Source organism: Notamacropus eugenii, chromosome X (assembly GCF_028372415.1).
Source record: "Notamacropus eugenii isolate mMacEug1 chromosome X, mMacEug1.pri_v2, whole genome shotgun sequence".
Taxonomy (NCBI): Eukaryota; Metazoa; Chordata; class Mammalia; order Diprotodontia; family Macropodidae; genus Notamacropus; species Notamacropus eugenii.
Genome location: NC_092879.1, coordinates 65,119,834 through 65,130,600, shown reverse-complemented (window position 1 = coordinate 65,130,600; position 10,767 = coordinate 65,119,834). Strand labels below are relative to the sequence as shown.

The window sequence follows — 10,767 nt, the reverse complement described above, 5'->3', positions numbered from 1 at the left end:
CATCCCGCCATTTGCAGTGACTTCCTTTTAAACTTTCAGCTTTCTTGGCATAGCTGTCAAGCCTGGAGTTTCTTTGCCATGGAATTCTACGTTCCATGGAATGGTATATCGAATGACAAGTTTCCAGCAGATCCATTGAAATTAGCAGCCCATGCATCTTGTCCCCATTAAATCATGAAAAGAGAGACAAAATTGGGAAACAGTGACATAATTCAACACGGAGAACAGGTTTTCTCGAGATCCAGTTTCATCCCCGTAATAAAACATCACCGTTTTCGACTTTGTGCTTTGTTCTCCTAGGTCACCATCTTAAAATGAGTCAAGTGCAACTGAGGGCAAAAGGGTCATTTTGGCATAGATGGTGTATTTTGTTTTCTTTCAAATACATGCTCTAAGAAAAGACAATAGGAACATGGGGTGGTTGATAGAGGGGTCAGGCTGGCAATCAGAAAAGTGACTTCAGCTCTGGTTGGGAAGTCCCACCTGGAACAGCCAAGTCTCTCACCAAGAACCTCCCGAAGTCCTGTGAAGTGAGGTTCATCTGTGGAGTAAGTTTTCATCCTGAGAGTTCTCCACATCAGTGACATCACAGATCCAAAGGAGAAAAAGACAAAAAAAGCACTATCCAAGAAACACTCACCTTGAAGGCTTAGTATGCTGCTCTCAGTAAACTAATTCATGATTGTGGTGTTCCTTTTTGGTCAGTAGAAGGGAGAGCAGAGGTGGATTTCCACTGCTGTGAAAATCAGTACTCTGGTGCACAGTGACATGGACTCATAGGTCTTTAAAGGACTGGTAGACCCTGGCAGGGGTGGAGAGAGGGGGCAGAAGGGACGATGGATAAGAATGCTTCTGGTGGGCGTTCTACAGGGGCATGCACATCCACACCATAATAACATCTGTGACTGGAAGTGAACGTGAAAGCAGCACTAAGGAAATCTGTCTTTATGACCTCATTTACCTTGCAACACTCTTTCCTAGGGCAGCATCATTCTGATGCATTTCAGGACATCCATTACATATGCTGGAGAAAAAGAAAATACATCTTTATTTCAACATAATTAGTCCCCCTTGTAAGCCTATATATGTTTTGCATTGAAGGATATTTTTCTGAAAGTGTTCTGAGTCTTCACCAAGCTGCCAGAGGGGTCCAGGATACTCAAAGCAAGCTTAAGAGGACCACCCCTCCATGGAAGGAATCAGCATTTGTGTATTGCTGGAGAGGCGGTCATATTGATGGGAACTTGTTCTACTTTCAGTGTTCTTTTGGGAAGGAATAGAAAAGGTTTTTCCCTGATTCACATTAACATGAGAGCCAACACAATCCTGGAGGCAATTTTATTTTAGGGGCTATACATATAGTCATATCGTGTCATGCAGGGAACACTCTAGAGATGTCCAGGGGAGTTCCATGACTTCTCTCCCAGTTTTGCAAACAGTCTGCATGTCTAATGGGCTCCAAGTGAAACAGAATTAGACAGGTGCAGGGGCATTCCGAGGCCATTTCAGTCCAACTCCTGGACAAGGACCTCCCTTGCAGGAAACCAGCAAGAATTCAGCTGGTCTTTGCTGCCCAAGTTCCTCGGCCTGGGGATCCATTTTGTCTTGAGACGATTCATTCCACTTTGGGATATTTCTGATTATTAGCATGTGTTTCCTAAGTGAAGCTTCAAGTTCTACCTTCTTTCCAAACTCCCTTGGGAATTTCAGATGTGTCAAGAAATTTAGGTGGTTGTTCTGTTGGACCCTCCTCAATCTGGCTCCAATTAATTTTTGGTAATTTAAATACTGTTGAATGATTTTGAAAAAGAAAATGTGCACAGGGAGAAAAGCAGGACAGGGATGGATCTGAAAGCTGCTATGGAATCCTGCTGTAAAAGGCACTTCTGTCCCTTCTGGGAGAGGTTAGGGAAAGCTTGCATTACCATGTCAGTGGTGTTCCATGCCTCCCTGGTCACTTGTCTTTCTCTCTTCTCTGGTCCCATTTCCTGACCAACTTGAGTTCACTTCTTCATTGTGTTTGGAACTGAAAGACCCAGAAGGCCCATCCTGCCTGTGCCTGTTTCCTCTGGCCTGTCCCCAGCGGGTTGCTGAGTAAGTTATCTTCTTTGGGGCCCAGGGCTAGCTCCGATGTAAAATGAGGGGATTACACTGGGTGGACCTGCTCAAGTCCCCTCCAGGTTGACAACTGATCCTGTTCCTTATCCTACACCTGAGCCTCAAGCTCAAGCTGATTGAATGAAGTTCACTTCCACTTTCCAGGGAAATGGCTAAGTCATTTGCAGTTTTCAAGGTCTGGGCAATGTGTCTTAGAATGTTAACCATGGGGGAGGCATATACAATGTCTCAGAAGTTTTAGGTGTTCTATAATCTCATCCTGAGGAGTTTCAGCAGTCAAAATGTCTATTAATGTGAGAAGTATGTCGGTGATGATCATTGGGAAAGGAGAGGGTGAAGAGTGGGAAAGCTGAGACTAACCTATTTGATTGTTTTCCACTGGATCCCATTACTGACAGTAATTACCAGTCAGTAAAGAGAAAATATTTCACCATGCATGGAATGAATCTACTCTGAGAGGAGGGAACAGAGGGGTCATTGGGAAGGGGGAGGATCCCCAGGGGTTGCATGCACGTTTGAAATAAGGAGGGTGAAAATAGGTATGTCGGGACAGAGGACACACACACACACGCGCACACACACACACACACACACCCCAAAGACAGGTATAACAGAACTTTTTTCTTATTTCATTAGCTTTAATTTATTCGTTGTTCTAGGAAGGATAAGTTAACAGATGGGACTTTCCATAGACAGACCGAACACGTAATCGTCTTCCTCCTCCTTGTCCTCCAATTTTTCCTCCCCCTCCTTAGTGTCCTCCTCAACCATCTCCAACTTCTTTTCCTCGCTCTCCACCTTCTTTGTTGTTGGGGCTGTTTTCTTCTGGCTGTCAGAGCTGGGCATACATTTAGATGGAGGTGGCAAAATCCTGGTCCTCAGGTTCTCGAGGTCAGGTACCTTGAGAATCACGGTCATCTCCCCATACTCCTTGTCAAGATGTTTGAAGACAGTAGACCTGCAAACCTCATCCACTCTGTCTTGGTCCTCATCTAAATAGTAATTCAGCAAAGTTACCATCGCCACATATTCGCTGCTGCTTTGAAAACTGGGGAAGCATATACAGCTCTGTTCCAGGCACTTGCAGGCAGCAGGGAAATCCAGGTCACACAGATAGGCTAGACATTGTGCCAGGGCTGTCTGGTGGCACATGGAGGAGCTCTCTACCTCCATATACAAGTGTTGCTCCTGGCCGAGGGAGAACGCAGCGTCCCTGTAGCGCTTGTGCCTCACTAGCACCTTGGAGGCTCGGCCAGTGAATTCCAGGGCCAGCGAGAAGCAGTTCTCCCCCTCAAATAGCTGGGATGCCTGCTGGTAGAGACACACCACCTGGTGCGGAATGTGGCTCTCCAGCAGCTGTCTGAAGCGCCTCAAGGTCCAGGCTGCGGTGTCTGCTTCTCCACACTCCAGGTACCAGGAGACAGCCTGCTTCACGGCCTGGGCGGCATTCTCCAGGTGGTTGGACTTGCTCAGGTACAGGCCAGCTTGCTCATAGGCCATTGCGGCACACAGGGGCGCTCTGTTTCTCTCGTGGGACTCAGCTTCCTTGAGGAAGGCTTCTGCAGCCTCCTCCAGCCTCTTGGCCCTGAGGAAGGCTAAGGCGGCCTGCTCATACTCGCTCGCAGCCTTCCCGTAGTTGGGCTTCCATCTCAACAGTCCAATGCACTTGTATTGGGTGGCCTGGGCCATATGCCCCAAGGCCTCCCTGGTTTTTTGTTCTTCCATGTCCCGTGGCTGCCAGCTGTAAGGGAGGAGGACCTGGGTCAACACGGAACTGCCTGGAGACAGAGAGAGGGAAAGCCACAGCTCACCCCAGCAACAGAACCCAACAGAGAGAGGGAATGAGCATTGTGGGGGGGAGGGGTTCAAATGGAACACCCCATTGATTGCATAAGCATCTCGACAGAGGTCCCTGGAGTCAGAGCCATAGTGGAAGTGGGTCTGTGGTGATAGGGACTCCTGGGTCCTTGGAGAGCGAGAAGAACATCTCGCAAGCAATCTATCCAGGCAATTAGGTGGCCAAACCAACAAGGAGGGAGTCTGGACAGCATTCAGCACTGGGTAGCCAAAGACCTGGGCCAGACTGGGGTGACAGAGAAGGGCCAATGGAGAGGCAGAGGGGAACACAGGGTGGGGGAGGGGAGGAAGGGGATCCTTCCAGGGAGAGCCACAGGGCTCAGACCTAGTAACTAACTCATCACACCCCTCTGGGATGCTGAGAACGTGCCAAAGAACTGGAGGGGTGGGAACCTTTGGAACAGCAAAAAGGTTGCTGGGAACCACAAAGGACCCCAGGGGAGGGCGGCTGCTGGGCAAGCTGTTAGCCTGGCCATGGCTTAGCATCTATCTCTTGATTCCTCTCTGCAGTCTTTATAAGTGGCTTTTAAATTTCAGGGGAAGTTTTTCATCCTAATTGCTGAAAGAAAAGAGAGGAAAAAAAAGACATGACTCAAGGGTGTGCTTTGCAAGGGAGGGAAACCCCACAATGTCCATGGAAAAAGCATCCCAGTCACAGGATCACAGGTTTGGAGCTGGGAAGGGACATCACACTCCATTAAACTCAACAGAGGAGGAAATGGAGACAGAGAGGTTAAAGGCCTTGCCCAGGGTGACACAGCTACTAGGGGAGGCTCAATTCAATCCAAGGTCCCCTGACTCCCCCAGTCCACAGTTGTGTCCTCCACACTATGCTCCCTCAGATGACATATAATGATTTTAAGAAAACAAACCTTTCTGTAGGAGGTTTATCCAAAAACTTTCAAAGTTTTTTTTGCTAAGGCCTACCAGATCCCACTGAGAAAAACCAGAAAGTTGGTTCAGAATCTTCAGAGTTTCTTTGGATGGGATCTAAGCTGAGTTTCAGGCAAAGGACTCAGAGACCATGAGCAAGAGGAGCTGATTATTGGATGGAGAGAGTCTAACTGAGTCAGAATTCTGTGTAGGAATTGAAAGTTGGGGAAAAAATCTGAAAGGTATCATGCAAGTTGTATCACCTCTGTCAGAAATGCTTGTCTGGGTCAATGCAAGCCTTGAAGGAAGAAGGAAGCTTTCAGACCATATTGGTCAAACCTAAAGGGTGGGCAAAGGGTGACAGGACTTACAAAGAACTGCCCAGTAAGGCAGAAGCCCTGAAGGAAAATAGTGGTGCTTTAGGCTGGAAAGATAATGTAATGGCAGGTTACAGAGGTTTCAACTGCAAAGTTCAGCATTTGTATCCTGTACTGCAGGCTCTAGGGAGGCACCCCAGAAATCTTTCCACAGCCTGTCTGTTGGCCCTGAACTTTCCCCCTCATATCTGTAAATATTTGTTCTTGTGACCATCCATACTTCATCAGTCTTGACTGACAACAGGATCTCAACCAGAATCCTATTAATCAGTTGCCTGGAGAAAATGAGTCAAAGAGAGTAAGAAGGAAACCCATGCACAAGCATTCATCGAACCAGTTCCTTGGACTTTAGAAGTAACCCTAGAAACATCTCCACTGATTAGACATGGTCTCAGGCAATCCTTCAGTCTAGAGGGAAAGCAGGAGGTGGACCTGAAGCTCTTGAAAAGGAGACCCCAGCATAGACGACAGTAATCTTACATAAAATTGCATCCATGGGCCAGGCATTCACAGCAGGGGGGGCAATGTTGGATGCTGGGTCAGAATCCTTCATTTGGATCTACCAACAGTGACCAGACCTGATAAAGTAGAATGGGAGAACACCCCAGTTAGAAGAAGGCCAGAATTTTCCCAAAGTATGCCCCTGATCAAGAATAGGTAATGGAAAGGGAGAATTTGCCCAGAACTCAATCACTAACAGCTGAAATGTGGGTGAGAATGGCCTCTAGGAGACACCCCAGAACTCTATACACAGACTGCCTTTCAGCCATGGACAGTTCCAGTGCAGATATGGAAAGCAGCAGAGGGGTCTGAATGACCTGAAATCCAGATCAGGCAAACAGCAGAGGAACCTGCAACACAAAAGGTAAGAGGAAAGTAATGATTCACAGCAGGGAGTCAAAGCCCAGGGTCCAACAGCAACTCATTGTAGTCATCCATGAACAAAGGTGATCTGTCTAAGTCTTGTTTTGAATTGCCTTACTATTACTATCCTTTTGTCAGCAGTGGTAAATTTGAATGTAACATAATCATGCCTTGGTTTCTGTCCCTTCAGGTTTTACAATTTTAATTCACCTTCCAAAGGTGGGGAAGCCACAGCTGTTGTTCTTCTGAGCTCGTAATTTCCATAGGAACAGCACAGTCCACGTCTTCCATGCTCTCCTTTCAAATGTGTACGTGACTTTCCCACTTACCTGTGCTGACTACCGGCACAATTTTCATAGATTTGGAGTGAGAAGGCACCTTAAAACTCATCTGGTTCTAAAAGTCGCGTTTGTGCCATCACCTTCCCAATAGAAAATCAGCTTATTACCTTATCCTAGCAGAGCAAAAGCTGGAGGCAGCACAGCTCCCTCACTTGCAAATATGTATTTCCAAACACTAAGCAATCAAAAGTACAGCTTGATTGATTGACTGACAAGAGTATACCCCATTGCAGAGTGTCATGCATGAAGAAAATTAAAGGCATGTCAGATTTTAAAATTGGTATTACCATTTCTGGTGAAAAAAAGTCAGTGTCACCACTGTTGGTTTTCAAAACCCAGTAGCACTAATTTTGGTTAAAAAAGGCAATTTAGCCTTTTTATTCCAAGTAGGAGAGTACAACCATATTTGGTAAAAATGCCTCTACTGTGAGCAGTTGTTGAGATGTCAAGCATTGTTGGGTCAATGGGTGTGTCACCCCTACTGTGCGTATAAATAGAGGGCCAGAGCTCCGTGGAAAGCCTAAATCTGGGCCAACAAGTCTAAGAGGGAGGGTATCAACTTCCCTCCCCTGGGAAAGTGAGTGATAACCCAAGAGTCCCGACCTAACTGAAAGTAGAGGCTCAAGGTTTTGTACTGGTCATTCTAGATATTCTGAGTTAAAATAAAATCTCAGTCCCTCTACAAAGATTTTCACGTTGGAACTCAAGGTAGTTTACTGCTCTTTCTAGACTGTTGAGTAAAAATCTCAGTCCCTCTACAAAGGTTTTCAAGTTGGAACTCAAGGTTGTTTACTGCTCATTCCAGATATTCTGAGGGAAAATCTTGGCACCTCTACAAAGATTTTCAAAAACAAGACTTGGCTTCCAGACTCTTAGAAGCATGACATTCTCCAGTCAGGTAAGCACCCTTGGCTCATTGATCCTCACCCCCAAACGTTAAGATCTTAAGGTCATGCGGACGTATCCTACACGTTCAAAATGACGATAAAACTAGACACGTACGGAGTAAGCAAGTTCCAACTTAATGTAGTTTCTTACTCTTCATGAATTGAACTTGTAACATGGTGTTTTTGATGGAGGAACGTATAGTAACCTCCAGCTTTGGAGAGCCTCACATTTCCAGGGGTCAGGAGGTATTTTTTAATCTATTCATTTTGCAGCAACAGCAGCAGCAGCAGTAGCACCACCAAGTCTATCTAACCAAGATCCTTGTAAGACAAGATCTTCCTCAGTGTCAGGTTCCTGTCAGACAATGTCACTGTCCTGGGGCTGCAGGTGTGCTCTGGATTACAGCACGCAAGACAGCATGGCACCAGTGAGGAATATCATCCTGCAGCCTGTTTCCAGCCAGTTAAGGACACCTCTGTGATATGACGCTGATCATCCTAGATGCGCTCTGCATCTTCTACATCGTGCACTCAGTCTTCTATCTTTTCTTGGCTTTCCTCTGTGTTGGTCACTAAATAAAGTGATTGATTACGAACAACTCGAGATTTCTCGTGTCTTTAATAATCTTCATTTGTCGGTGCAACTGAACTATCTAAAATGCTGAATTAACTGGCATTGTATATGTGTAACTCTAGACTCATTCACAGTAAAATTCAGAATAAAACACTGATAATGCCCTCTGGGCTTCACTTAATTGGGACTAGAAATCGAGGCACAACATAGACAAATGGACAAAATTGTCTCTTCAGAGAAAATGGTCTATTTGTAACTGTCAATACCCAATGATAGTTAATAAAAATCAGACCTCATGTCACAAAAGGATGGATAAGAGATGTCATTCTAAGCAACAAGATGGTTTAAAACTCAGTCAGGATTTACTAGAAATCACAACACTTTAGGAAAAATATTGATGAGAAGCCACATTACTTTGTACATCAAGGGCAAGTAACGACGGATTATGCCCCCAACTTTTGCCACAGCAAAAATCAGTTGACAGAAATAAAGAATTTCAAGGAAATAAAGAATGCCCTGTTCTACAAGATTCTCAAGCGCTGGAGGGTGTGGCAGCACGTAGTGGAAGGTCCAAGTGGTGCCAGGAGGTATGTGTCAGGTACCTTTACTTACAGAACAGCCAAACTAAGGACAGCAGGCTGGCCACTAGTTTGTTTGTCCACCACAAATAAATATTGGATACAGGGAAGGAACGTAGGTTCATTACAGGACTGTCTTGGAAAAAGTGCATAATTCAGAAAACTCAGGCAAGATAATAGAAGAATCTGGGATATACTAATGTTGATATACAGTGCTCTCAGCACAGAAGTTCCCTTCATAACTGCACATGCCATCCCCTATCTGTGAGTTTTAATGAGTCCCTACAGCACAAAGCTTACCTTGCCGAGGGTAAAGGTTCTTCATATCCTACCTCTGATGCCTCCATGCTATTTCTGTCATCTTTGATTCTCTGTGTCCCAGACAACATCCTAGGATTTACCAAGCTAATTTGCACACTCCAGCTTCTGAACATGGAGAGTATCACAGGGAATACTGGCACATATGCACCATGAAAAAGTGGGCAAAGTTTGGCAGCCAAGGTCAGACCCATCCCCAAGCCAGTGCAGCTACAATTTCTCATGCTGAGGAAAAGATATCTTTGTCACACTGATCATTAAAATTAAGCATTTCTGTGGTACTGAGAGTGCTGAATTTCATTAGGAAACATTTCTCAAGAGGTAAGACTAGAGAGAACAACTCAAAAGAATTTCACAACAAATAATCTAAGGAAAACTCTTGAGGACTACTTCTCTGTCTCCCCCCCAAACAAGCTCTGTGAAATCTTGGGGCCATGTCATGTGATGTCATTCTATAGCATGATCTGACTATATATGGATGTTCCAGAGACGTAGAAGACTATCAAGATGGTAAAACAGGTTCTTCTTCATTTGCTGAACTGAGGCTGGCAGAAGTATGACAGACTGGCTTTCTTCTTCCTCGTGCTGCCTTCACACCCAGCGTTCAGAAGCTTTCTTACATCCCCTAGGGGTAAATGACACTGGTCTACTCAGTGATGCTCACGAGCATGTCCTGGATTCTACTACAGGGGGAATCTCTGCCCAGGGTGGATAGCTACAGCCATCTCCAGGAAGTTCTGTGTCCTGGGGACACTAGTGCTAGGCAGGATGGAGATGGAAAAGTCACCATTAGCCTTGGAGGGTTCCACACTCACCTGCAGCCTGCCCTGCTCCTCTTTCTGGAGGCCATGGACAGTTCCACTGTAGACATGGAAAGCAACAGAGAGGCCTGATTGGTCTGAAATCCAGACTCAGGCAAAAGAGAAGAGGAAACTGCAGCACAAAAGGTTAAGAGAGAATTCAGCATTCACAGCAGGGGGTCTCAAACCAAGTTCTACCAGCAAAACACTGTAGCGATCCAAAAGGCGCTGACTGAAGAGACAAAAGCCCCTGCTTCAAGAGGGACCCAAGTACTTGGCCAGAGTTCCCCAAATGAACTCCTCAGCAGCAAGGACAAGAATGGTCCAAAACAAACCCAACCCAGGAACAAATGGGTTAACACAAAAGGAGCCCAGAGAGATAGATGGAGGGACACTGATGTTATGTCTTCAGCTACAGGTGGAATACAGAGGAAGTGTTCTTCTCAAGTGAATGGAAGCAACGATCCTCAGTGCCCCTTATGGGGGACCCAGGAACCTTGCGAGGTACCAGGTGTCTCAGCAGGGGCCCTCCAAACTTCTTTGTGGAGAGAACCCCACAGAAAGTAATCTGGGCACATGGTGGTTTCTGAGAAAACCTCCTAGGCTGCAGGGAGCATCTGTGGATGGGCCAAATGCCAACAAATTTTGTGGTAGAGCAAAAGAGGATGAATATGAGAAAAGCCCTCAACTTAGATCTGGCTGTCACCGTGGGATCACAGCACACACTACTGAACAGATTCCCTCATATCTGCAAAAAGTTGTTCTTGTGACCTTCAATACTCCTGCAGTCCTGACAAACAATAGGATCTCAACCAGAATCCCATTAATCAGCTGCCTAGTGAAAATGAGTCAAAGAGAGCAACAGGAAAGCCCAAGCAGAAGCATTCAGTGAACCAGCAACTTGGACTGCAGAATGAACCAAGAAGGATTTAAAATGAATATACATGGTCCAAAGGCAATCCATCAGTCTAGAGGAAAAGCAGCAAGTCACCTCATAGCTCCTGAAATGGAGACCCTGGTATAGAGGAAGATAATCTTATAGAAAGTCCAATGCCTGGGCCAGGCCTTAACTGCAGACGGGGCTAGGGTGTGATATGGGCTAGAATCCTTAAGTTGGCCCTACCAAGAATTTGTAGAACACATAAAACAGATTAATGGAAATCCACAGGTGGAGGTAGGC

General features: G+C 45.8%; 2 long non-coding RNA genes and 1 pseudogene across 2 annotated transcripts; 1 reads left to right on the top strand and 2 right to left on the bottom strand.

The window, feature by feature from the left end:
- Positions 1-2,787: 2,787 nt before the first annotated feature.
- Positions 2,788-3,843, bottom strand: LOC140516340 (gamma-soluble NSF attachment protein pseudogene; annotated as a pseudogene).
- Positions 3,844-4,204: 361 nt separating this feature from the next.
- Positions 4,205-6,076, bottom strand: LOC140515257 (uncharacterized). Its single transcript, XR_011970911.1, has 3 exons — positions 5,924-6,076; positions 5,706-5,803; positions 4,205-4,534 (listed from the first exon to the last, which is right to left on the bottom strand). It is a non-coding gene; the product is annotated as an uncharacterized lncRNA (long non-coding RNA).
- Positions 6,077-6,945: 869 nt separating this feature from the next.
- On the top strand, positions 6,946-7,916 carry LOC140515256 (uncharacterized). The gene is made up of 3 exons (XR_011970910.1): positions 6,946-7,138; positions 7,236-7,328; positions 7,591-7,916. It is a non-coding gene; the product is annotated as an uncharacterized lncRNA (long non-coding RNA).
- The last annotated feature ends 2,851 nt before the right edge of the window (positions 7,917-10,767 follow it).